This window comes from Chiloscyllium punctatum, chromosome 28 (genome assembly GCF_047496795.1).
Source record: "Chiloscyllium punctatum isolate Juve2018m chromosome 28, sChiPun1.3, whole genome shotgun sequence".
NCBI classification, from domain to species: domain Eukaryota; kingdom Metazoa; phylum Chordata; class Chondrichthyes; order Orectolobiformes; family Hemiscylliidae; genus Chiloscyllium; species Chiloscyllium punctatum.
In genome coordinates, this window is record NC_092766.1 from 81,412,927 (window position 1) to 81,425,284 (window position 12,358).

The following is a 12,358-nucleotide window of genomic DNA, read 5'->3' on the forward strand; positions in this document are numbered from 1 at the left end:
GAGGGAGAGGTGTTGGACGGGATTGTGGAGGGGGAGGTGTCAGACGGGTTTGGGGAGGGGGCGGTGTTGGACTGTGTTGAGGGAGGATACGGTGTTGGACAGGGTTCGGGAGGGGGCAGTTTTGGACAGCTTTTGGGTGAGGGAGCGGTGTTGGACGGGATTTGGGAGGGGGCGGTATCAGACGGGGTTGGATGGCGGAGGTGTTGGACGGTTTTGGGGGAGGAGTGGTGTTTGATGGGGTTGGGGAAGGGGGCGGTGATGGAGGGGGTTGGGGGAGGGGCAGTGTTAGACGGGGATTGGGAGGGGGCAGTGATGGACCGGTTTGGGGGAGGGAGTGGTGTTGGATGGAGCTGGGGAGGGGGCAGTTTTGGACGGGGTTGGGGGAGGTTTCGGATTTGAACGGGGCCGGGGGAGTGGGCGGTGTTGGTTGGGGTTGGTGGAGGGGGGTGTTGGACGGAGTTAGGGGAGAGGGCTGTGTTGGACGGGATTAGGGTGGTGGCCGTGTTGGAATGAGTTGGGGCAGTGGGCAGTGTTGGATGGGGTTGGAGGACAGGGCGGTGTTGGACGGTGTTGGGGTGGTGGCCGTGTCGGACAGGGTTGGGGTGAGGGAGCAGTGTTTGACAGGGTTGGGGTAGGGGCGGTGTTAGACCGTGTTGGGGAGGGGGCTGTTTTGAACGGGACTGGAGGAGTGGGAAATGTTGGATGGTGTTGGGGGAGGGGTCGGTGTTGGACAGGGTTGGTGGAGCGGGCGGTTTTAGACAGGGTTGTGGGAGAGGGCAGTTTTGGACAGCTTTGGGGGAGGGAGCGGTGTTGGACGGGTTTGGGGAGGGGACCGTATCGGACGGGGTTGGGGAGGCGGCGGTGTTGGACGGTTTTGGGGGGCGGGGTGCTGTTTGATCTGGATGGGGGAGGGAGCGGTGTTGGACGGGATTGGGGAGGGGGCGGTGTTGGACAGGGTTCGGGAGGGTGCGGTTTTGTAACGTGTTGAGAGAGGGGGCGGTGTTGGGCAGGGTTTGGGGAGGGGGCAGTGTTGGACTGTGTTGGGGGAGGGTGCGGTTTTGGAAGGGGTTCGGGGAGCAGGCTGTTTTGGACAGCTTTGGGTGAGGGAGCCGTGTTGGACGGGATTGGGGAGGGGGTGGTGTTTGATGGGGTTGGGCGAAGGGGACAGTGATGGAGGGGGTTGGGGGGTGTGGCACAGTTAGACGGGGTTTTGGAGGGGGCAGTGTTGGACTGGGTTGGGGGAGGGAGTGGTATTGGATGGGGCTGGGGGGGGAAAGTGTTGGACGGGGTTGGGGGAGGGTTTGCTTTTGAACGGGGCTGGTGGATTGGGCGGTGTTGGATGGGGTTGGTGGTTGGGGCGGTGTTGGACGGAGGTAGGGGAGAGGGCGGTGTTGGACGGGGTTAGGGGAGGGGGAGGATTTGGACGGGGTTGGGGGAGTAGGCCGTGTTTGACGGGTTTGGAGAGGGGGCAGTGTTGGACGGGGTTGTCGAGGGTACGGTTTTGAACGGGGCTGGGGGAGTGAGCGGTGTTGGATAGGGTTGGTGGAGGGGGCTGTGTTGGACGATTTTGGGGGAGGGGGTGGTGTTGGATGGGGCTGGGGAGGGGCAGTGATGGAGGAGGTTGGGGGGAGGGACAGTGTTAGACGGGGTTTGGGAGGGGGCAGTGTTGGACCTGGTTGGGGAGGGGGTGGTGTTGGATGAGGCTGGGGAGGGGGCAGTGTTGGACCGGGTTGGGGGAGGGTGTGGTGTTGGATGGGGCTGGGAGGGACAGTGTTCGACGGGGTTAGGGGAGGGGGAGGTTTTGGACGGGGTTGGGGGAGTAGGCCGTGTTTGACGGGTTTGGGAAGGGGGTAGTGTTGGACGGGGTTGGCGAGGGTGCGGTTTTGAACGGAGCTGGGGAGTGGGCGGTGTTGGATGGGGTTGGTGGAGGGGGCAGTGTTGGACCGGGTTGGGGGAGGGGGTGGTGTTGGATGGGGCTGGGGAGAGGGCGGTGTTGGACGGGTTTAGGAGAGGGGGAGGTTTTGGACGGGGTTGGGGGAGTAGGCCCTGTTTGACGGGTTTGGGAAGGGGGTAGTGTTGGACGGGGTTGGCGAGGGTGCGGTTTTGAACGGAGCTGGGGAGTGGGCGGTGTTGGATGGGGTTGGTGGAGGGGGCTGTGTTGGACGGAGTTGGGGCATGGGCGGTGTTGGACGGGGTTGGGGAGGCGGCGGTGTTGGACCGGGTTGGGGGTGGGGGGTGTTGGATGCGGCTAGGGAGGGGGCAGTGTTGGACTGGGTTGGGGGAGGGGGTGGTGTTGGACGGTTTTGGGGAGGGGGTGGTGTTAGATGGTTTTGGGGTTGGGTCGGCATTTGATGAGGTTGGGGGAGGGGGCAGTGTTTGACCGGTTTGGGGGGATGGGGCAGTGTTAGACGTTGTTGTGAATGGGGGCAGTGTTGGACGGGGTTGGAGAAGCGGTTGGTGTTGGATGTGGTTAGGAAGGGGGCGGTTTTGGACGGAGTTGGGGAGGGGGCCATGTTGGACGGGGTTGGGGATGGGGTGATTTTCAACGGTGCTGAGGGAGAGGGCGGTGTTGGATGTTTTTGGTGGAGGGAGCGGTGTTGGACGGAGTTGGTGGAGGGGGCAGTGTTGGACGGTGTTGGGGAAGGGTGCTGTTGGGCGGGGTTGGGGAAGGTGCGGTGTTGGATGGTGTTGGGAATGGGGGCAGTGTTTGACGTGTTTGGGCGAGGGGGCAGAGTTGGACGGGATTTTGCGGAGGGGGCAGTGTTAGACCGTGTTTTGGAGGAGGCGGTGTTGGACGGGGTTGGGGCGGGGGTGGTGTTGGACGGAGTTGGGGTAGGGGCAGTCATGGACGGGGTTGGGGGAGGGGGGTGCTGGATGGGGTTGGGGAGGGGCAGTGTTGGATGGTGTTGAGAATGGGGGCAATGTTTGACGTGGTAGGGCAAGGGGACAGTGTTGGATGGAGTTGGGGGGAGGGGGCAGTGTTATTCCGGGTTTTGGAGGGGGCGGTGTTGGACGGGGTTGGTGAAGCGGCTGTGATGGATGGTGTTGGTGGTGTGGTCAGTGTTGGATATGGTTGGGGGAGGGGGCAGTGTGGGACAGCATTTTTGGATGGGCGGTTTTGGACCGTGTTGGGGAGGTGCTGGTTTTGAACGGGGCTGGGGGAGTGGGCGGTGTTGGATGGTGTTGGTGGAGGGGCGCAGTTGGACGGTGTTGGGGAGGGGGCGGTTGTGAACGGGGCTGGTGAAGTGTGCGGTGTTGGATGGTGTTGGTGGAGGGGGTGGTGTTGGATGGGGTTGGGGAGGCGGTGGTTTTGAACAGGGCTGGGGGAGTGGGCGGTGTTAGACGGTGTTGGTGTAGGGGGCGGATTTGGACGGTGTTGGGGAGGGGGCGGTTGTGAACGTGGCTGGGGAAGTGTGCGGTGTTGGACGGGGTTGAGGAGGGGGCGGTTTGGACGGTTTTGGGGATGGGGCCGTATTTAATGAGGTTGGGGGGAGGGGGCAGTGTTGGACCGGGTTGGGGGTAGAGGGCAGTGTTAGACGGGATTTGTGAAGGGTCAGTGTTGGATGGGGTTGGGGAGGGTGTGGTTTTCATCGTGAATGGGGGAGTGGGCTGTGTTGGATGGTGTTGGTGGAGGGGACGGTTTTGGACGGAGGTGAGGGTGGGGGCGGTGTTGGACAGGGTTGGGGGAGGGAGCGGTGTTGGTTGGTGTTGGGAATGGGGGCGGTGTTTGACGGGGTTGGGCGAGGGGGCAGTGTTGGACGGGGTTGGGGGACGGATCAGTGTTTGACAGGGTTTTGGAGGGGGCGGTTTTGGACGGGGTTGGGGAGGTGGCGATGTTGGTCGGGGTTGGGGGAGTGGGCGATATTTGACGAGGGTGGGGAGGGGGCGGAGTTGGACAGGGATTGGGAGGGGGCGGTTGTGAACGGGGCTGGGAGAGTGGGCGGTGTTGGACAGTGTTGGTGGAGGGTGCGGAGTTGGACGGTGTTGGGGAGGGTCCGGTAATGGACGGTTTTGGGAATGGGGGTGGTGTTTGATGGGGTTGGGGGAGGGGGCAGTGTTGGACCGTCTTGGGGGGAGTGGGGCAGTGTTAGATGGGGTTTGGGAGGGGGCAGTGTTTGACAGGGTTGGGGGTGGGGGTTGTTTTAGATGGGGTTGGGGACGGGACGGTGTTGGACGGGCTTGGCGATGGGGCGGTGTTGGACGGGGTTGAAGGAGGGGGCGGTGATGGACGGGTTTGGGAGGGGGTGGTGTTTGAAGGGCTTCATGGGAGGGGGCAATGTTGGACGGGGTTGGGGTGGGGGCAGTGTTGGATGGGGATGGGGAGAGGCAGTTTTGGACGGGGTTGGGGAGGGGGCAGTGTTGGACAGGGCTGTGGGAGGGTGCAGTGTTAGACGGGTTTTTGGGAGGGGGTGGTTTTGGACGGGTTTGGGGGGTTGGTGTTGTACTGTGTCGGTGAAGCAGCGATGTTGGACGGTGTTAGTGGAGAGGTTGGTGTTGGACATGGTTCGGGGAGGGGGCAGTGTGGGACAGCATTGTGGGAGGGGGCGGTGTCTGACGGGATTGGGGGGAGGTGTCGGACGGGGTTTTTGAGGTGGCGGTGTTGGGCAGAGTTGGAAGAGGGTGGAACTGGGTTGGGGAGGGGGTGTTGTGATACATGATTGGGTGGGGGCGGTGTCGGACGGGGTTAGGGAGGCCGCTGTGTTGGATGGTGTTGGGGAGGAGGAGGTGTGGGAGGGGTTTGGAGGAAGGAGTGGTGTGGTATGGGGTTGTGGAGTGGGCGGTGTTGGACGGTGTTCGGGTGGGGGTGGTGTTGGACAGGGTCGGGGTGAGGGAGCAGTGTTTGACAGGGTTGGGGTGCGGCCGGTGTTAGACCGTTTTGGGGAGGGGGCGATTTTGAACTGGGCTGCGGGAGTGGGCGGTGATGGATGGTATTGGTGGAGTGGGCGGAGTTCGATGGTGTTGGGTAGGGAGCGGTTGTGAACCGGGCTTGGGTTTGGGCGGTGTTGGTGGAGGGGGCGGTGTTGAGCGGGGTTGGGGGAGGGGGCGCTGTTGGGCGGGGTTGGGGAGGGGCCGATGTTGGACGGTGTTGTGGATGGGGGCAGTGTATGATGGGGTTGGTGGAGGGGGCGGTATTGGACGTAGTTGAGGGAGGGGGCGGTGTTGGAGAGGGTTGGGGGAGGGGGTTGTGTTGGACGGGGTTGGGGGAGGGGTCAGTGTTAGACAGGGTTTTTGAGGGGGCGGTTTTGGATGGGGAGGGGGAGGTAGCGGTGTTGGTCGGGGTTGTGGGAGTGAGCGGTGTTGGAAGGGGTTGGGGAGGGGGCGGAGTTGGACAGGGATGGGGAGGGGGCCAGTGTGAATGGGGCTGGGAGAGTGTGCGGTGTTGGATGGTGTTGGTGGAGGGGCGGTGTTGGACGGGTTGGGGAATGGGCGGTGTTGGCTGGGGTTGGGGAGGGTATGGTGTTGGACGGTTTTGGAGATGGGGGCGGTGTTTGATGGGGTTGGGGGAGGGGGCAGTGTTGGACCGGGTTTGGGGGAGGGGGCAGTGTTAAACTGTGTTTGGGAGGGGACAGTGTTCTACGGGGTTGGGGGAGGGGGTGGTTTTGGATGGAGTTGGGGTGGGGACGGTGTTGGACGGGTATGGGGGATGGGGCAGTGTTGGACGGGGTTAGGGTGGGGGCAGTGTTGGACGGGGTTGGGATGGGGGCAGTGTTGGACGGGGATGGGGGAGGGTCAGTTGTGGACGGAATTGGGGAGGGGGCAGTTTTGGACGGGGCTGTGGGAGGGTGCGGTGTTGGACGGGTATGGGGAGGATGTGGTTTTGGACGGGGTTGGGGACTGGGTGGTGTTGGATGGAGTTGGTGAAGCGGCAATGTTGGACGGTGTTAGTGGAGGGGTTGGTGTTGGACATGGTTCGGGGAGGGGGCGGTGTGGGACGGCATTGTGGGAGGGGGCGGTGTCGGACCGGATTGGGGGGAGGTGTCGGACGGGGTTTTTGAGGTGGCGGTGTTGGGGAAGGGTGTGGTGTGGGACTGGGTTGGGACAGGGGTTGTTGTGATACATGGTTGGGGAGGGGGCGGTTTTGGACGGGGTTAGGGAGGCGGCGGTGTTGGATGGTGTTGGGGAGGGGGAGTTTTGGGATGGGTTTGCGGGAAGGAGTGGTGTGGTATGGGGTTGGTGGAGTGGGCGGGAGTGCTTGGCTAGCACAAGTCATCAGTATTATTGCCAGAATTTTGTCAGCCTCCATAGCATTTGCAGTAACCAGTGCCCCTCACCCAACAGTGTCTTGACATCACGTGGAACGAAGTGAATTCCCTGCTGACAGGTATCTGTGATATTGGTGATCTATGGAAGATGCCGAGATGGATCAGACAATTGGCACTTCTGGCTGAAGATTGCTTAACCTTTGTGCTGATGTTTTGTGCTCTCCAAAGCAGAGCAAGGGAATATCTGTGGAGCTTATTCCTTCAATGAGTTGTTTAATTATCAACTTTAATTCACGACTTGTTGTGGCAGCACTGTGGGCTCAGACCCTAGTTTCCTGAACTAATGGTCTAGCCACAATATCTCCAGACTATAACTCCAACCCCCACTCCATGATGTGGATATTCACAACAGAAGATTGCTTATCCTTTGTATTGTGCAGATTCCAACAACGCATCGTATATTCGCTTAAATTGTTTGTCTCGAAAATACTTTACTTCACAGACTTTAGGATATAATGCTCTGTTTTCAATTCTTCTCTCCAACAGGCAAGGTCATCGATGTCACACTGGCTTTCCTCCTCACTAATTGCAAAACCAAACGTTTTTCACCTCATCTTTGAACTTACTGATCAAAATTGCTATATTCTTGACTAGATCGTTCATAAACGCTGCAAACAGCAAAGGATCCAGCACCAAGTCATATAGTGAGGCACTGGACACAAGATGTCTTCACAATGACTACCTTCAACCATTACCTTCTGCCAACAAATAAACCTTCGATACATTTGCTTTACTGCACGAGATCCCATGAACCCTTACCATATTTAAGATGCAAGATCTGGTCAAAGACCTGATTGAAGTCAAGACGCATTACATCCACTTTTTACACCCGATGTCACATCTCATTTCCTCTCCGGAAAACAGAATCAACCACTTCCGATATGATATCACTTCCACCAAAGCCATGCTGATTTTTCTTGCTTAAACCTTACAATTCCAACTTTTAATGAATGCTGTCTCTTAGATTTACTTATTAACATCCCCCAAGCTTTCTACTTTTTAACATAGGTTTATGAGTGAAACGACACATTGTCATTTAGCTCCTTTCACCCGATGATAACTCTTCTTATCTCTGACAGATAATTTACTCTAGCTGAACTAATCTTGTGTTTCTTCTGTTTTATTCTGGAAAATGGGAATGGAATTGAGTACAATGTTGTGACCTACAGCCATTTGTCCGTTTGTTCTTGACACTCTCAGTGTATATTCACCCTCAGAGGTAGGAACACTGTTTGTGCTGATAATAGGGAAAGTAGTGCCTGGTGTATCATTCTCAGCTGGCACACAACTTCCTGTTTCTATGTGCCAGCAGCAAGCCACACATCTCACTTCTGATCAGAAAATAAACCCAGGGGTTGCAATCTGGCAGAAACATCTGCCAATGTGGCCTATATCAGGACACAGAGTGTGAAGCGATCATATTGAAGTGACATTTGCAAACCGAACTTTCGATCTCTGTTTCATGGTCTGATTCCAGGACACCATTGGACGAGTCTCTCGACCATTTAACAAGCTCATTCGATTCACTAACGTCTGGAGCACATCGACATGCACTTTTCATGTCTTTGATCATGTACTACTTGTTACTCTCTTTTCAGATTTAATGTTCCCAGTTTTTGATTCTGTCTTCTGTATCCATCACCTTCCCAGCGGAATACATTCTGTTTGATCTATTTCCTAAATTTTGATCAACTAAACAAATAATACAGTTTTGTACAGACAGATATGTTGGTGTGTCAGATTAACAGAATCAATATATGGAGAGATCACCTTGGCTGTATCTAACTCTGACCGACATTGAATTCAAATAAAGCACAGCATTGTATGGTTTCAAACTTTGCAATTCCTCTCTCTTTGAAAGAGCTTGTTCTAACAGTTAAGTATTTTCTTGATTTTTTTCAGAAACTATGACTAAAATCCCTATTTATAACAAAGTTTCAAATAGTATTAAAAGTTGCAGCACTGGCATTTCCTACAGTGAGCTTTGTTGTGTTTAAATGTTCTGGTCAAAATTTGCTTCAAGCAGAAGACTTAAACATTGGTTTCTCCGAGTTCCCAGCCATTGCACTTGCAGTTCCTTAACAACTGCAAGCTATTGAAAAGCCCCAGAATGAACAGAATGTCCAGGCCCTGTACACATCCAAACACCATGATGGAGGCCTCGAAGCCCTCCATTTCTTCCTGTCACGCCAAGCCAAGCAGTATATGCTCAACCTCAACTACATTTCCTTTTAGTCCTCCCACTTCCTCCAAACCAAAGGGGTAGCCATGGACACCTGTATGGACCCCAGCTATGCCTGCCTCTTCGTCAGATATGTGGAACAGTCAATCTTTCACAGCTACACTGGTATCATTGCCCACCTTTAACACCGCTACATTGATGACTGTATCAACGCCACCTCATGCTACCACTAGGAGGTTGAACCGTTCATCAACTTTAATAAGACCTTCCACCCTGACCTAAACGTCAGAGGGACCATCTCGGACACCTCCCTCCCTTTCCTAGACCTCTCCACCTCTATCTCCAGTGACCGACTAAACATTTACTACAAGCCACTGATTCCCACAGCTACCTGGACTACACTTCTCCCACCCGACCTCCTGTAAAAATGCCACCCCTTATTGTGAATTCCTCTACCTCCAGCACACCTACTCCCAGGAGGACCAGTTCCACCAGAAAACATCCCAGATAACATCCTTTTTCAAAGACTGCAATTTTCCCTCCCACGTGATCGACGATGCGCTTGAACCCCATTCCTCTAATCGCAACAGGGAGACCTCCTGGTCCTCAACTTCCAACACACCAACCTTGCATACATAATATCATCCTCCACTGCTTCCTCCACCTGTAAACAGACCCCATCACTAGGGTATATTTCCCTCCCTACCCCCATCTGCATTCTGGAGACACCATTCCCTCCGCGACTCCCTCGTCAAGTCCATGCCCCTCCACCAGCCCACTCCCCATCCTGTCACCTTCCCTTACGACCACAGGAAGTGCAAAACCTGCGCCCACAACTCCCCCCTCACCTCCGACAAGGCCCCAAATGATCCTTCCACATCCCAGAGAAATTTATCTATACGTCCACAAATGTCATCCACTGTGTCTGTTCCACCTGATGTGGACTCCTCTACATCAGGGAGACAGGACACTAACTTGCGGATCATTTCAGAGAACATCTCTGGGACACCCATGCCAACCAACCCCACGGCCCCGTGGCTGAACACTTTAACTCCCTCTCCCACTCCACCAAGAACAGGCCGGTCATATTCTGTTCATTTCCAATGAATAAATACAAAATAACTGAGCCTGAATTTGGGATGATATTAACAGGATTTATTTTGATCTAAGCATGAACAGATTATTTTGGCATAACAGGTGGAGAGATTCACTTCCTGAAAAAGCAGTTCAAGTGATATAAGCTGCACCAAACCGAGTTTGGTCAATACTGAGGCAAACATACAGCATACAGTCTTGAGTGAAATAAATAAAGAAACTATCTTAACACCGGAACAAGATAGAGTGTATTAAATATGAACAAAGACACAAGTATTTCAGGATGTCACAGAAAAGTAATTTATAGTATATTGAAATTCAAACAGAGATGTGAATTTGTGTCTCTACATTCTTCCTAGCTAAATTAATCATTTCAGAAATGCCTTTGTTAAATTTCATGAATCATTCGTTGATCCATTCCACGAACCTTGCGAGGTCCTTGTTAAATTCTCAACCATCGCCTTCCAGGTTCACAGTGGTTGGCAGTTTCATGTTACAGCAAATTGTGAAGTTGTGCACTGTATGCCAATGTCTTAGTTAAAAATTTAAAACAATCACAGCTCCAAACATTAACAAAATATCACTATGGATCTTCCTGGAATCCAATAAAAAATGTCCCTTTGATCAATGATTTCTAAAATTTACTCCCATATCTGTTATGAAGGACGTTTTCAAATAACTTGAAGTGCAAATGGTTCCCATCAATCGGAATACAGTAACATTTCATGTGTTACCCCACACAAAAAGAAATTAAGCAATATTCACAAGTTGCTCTAAGCAAGTCGATGATGGACTGTTTTATCAAACAAAATCATTTCCAATGTTGTGAGGGCTCGTCTATCTTCTGTGCAATGGTCTGAATTTTGTGTCTGACTGCAGATTAAACTGGCTGATCTGGGTAAAAGTACGGTTTATGCCATTTACATTGTTAATGTATATTGCTAACTTTAGTTGAATAAAGTGATGTTGTCCCAGGCATCGTCTGGCACCATTAATTAGACCATTAATTTCCACATCACTAGCCAGACTATCAGGTGGAGTGTATTGATCTCATTGAAAAAAATGCTTGGGATATTTCCGGTATGAATCATGTGAATTATAGCCAATGAACGAGACAAAGTAGGAAAGATGAATTTAGTAGTAGAAAGTGTTTACGACAGAGAGAGATCACTTCGCCCATCGCACCTGTATCACGTGAAGACAGAGCCTTCCAGCCAACACCCACCTTATAGCATGTTGTCCATAACCCTTCAGGTGATAGCACTGTAAACATTGTAACATTGTGTAGGGTCTAATCCATTATCAACATAGATATGATCTCCAATGCTGTAAGTCCTGGCTTATGGGGAAAAAGTAGGGGTAGAACTGTATCAATATTCAAACCGTTCATACAGCCCCGAGGAGCTAATAGGCCCATTTCTAAAGTTGTTTCTCAGGACATTTTGACTATTCTTGTTTTAATATCATTGTAAACTGACATGAAAAAAATGCAGACATGTTCCCCAGAAATGCTGACAGCAACATACCTTTACTCAGCCAAGATCAGCAACATGAATTAAGAAAGTTTAAAAAAAAAACTTTCTTTTAACTGATTATTGACAACACCGATTTCACAAAGTGGGAAGTACAGAAGGGAAGGGTGGAGGGTTGGGGGTGAGCGATGTTCACTATTCCCTGATGTCTGGTTGTGCTTGTGAGCAACAGATGAACCTGCGAACCAGATTCACAGGGTGGTACTGCAGGTATTTCAGCAGATACTGTGGACACGGCATTTTCCCATGAATCAGCAATGATATGAAAATTTAATTTTTATGGTGTTTGAAGCCAACTAAAATTGAACAATATGGTGGGACAAGTTCCTTTCATTTCTTTGAACTAGTATCAAGGGACACTATCTGTGGACCTGGGATGGCAGGCGGATCTTAAACAGCAGAATGTGAGGGAACAGAGTCACCGTTGGAAATCCAGATAGACTGGAACTTTTTTCACTGTAGGGTGAGAGTGCGTTGGGTGACTTTATATAAGTTTATAAAGCCATGAGTGGAAAGCTGAATGGCTCTAATTGACATGATTCATACTGGAAATGTACGAAGGTTTCGTTTAAAAAATATCACATAGCAATAAACTCCACCTGACTCGACGGCTAGTGATGTGGAAATTAATGGTCTAATTAATGGTGCCAGACGATGCCTGGGACAACATCACTTTATTCAACTAAAGTAAGCAATATACATTAACAATGTGAAAGGCACAAACTATACTTTTACCCAGATCAGCCAGTTTCATCTGCAGTCAGACACAACTTAAAATTCAGACCATTGCACAGAAGATAGACGAGCCCTCACAACATTGGAAATGATTTTGTTTGATAAAAGAATCCATCGTAGACTTCCTAAGAGCAATTAATGTTCACAAACTTGTTTTTTTTGTGTGTGTGGGGTAGCGCACGAAATGTTACTTTAATTCGGTTGATGTGAACCATTTGCACTTAAGAAGTTGTTTGAAAACGTCTATCACCGTACATACACGAGTAAATGTTACAAATCATTGATCAAAGGGGACAATCTTTTTTGAACTCGAGGAAGATCCATAGTGATATTTTATAAATGTTTGGAGCTGGGATTGTTTTCAAGTTTTGACTAAGACATTGGCGTATTTTCCCTGTGGTGGGGGATTTCAACAATATGTTTTTACAATGAGAGGAGAATTTTTTTTTAAATATCAGAGACAACATTTTACACAGAGAATGGTTTGTGTGTGAGATGATCTGGTGGTGGATACTTAAAACCTTTAGAAGACATTTGGATTAGTAAATGAA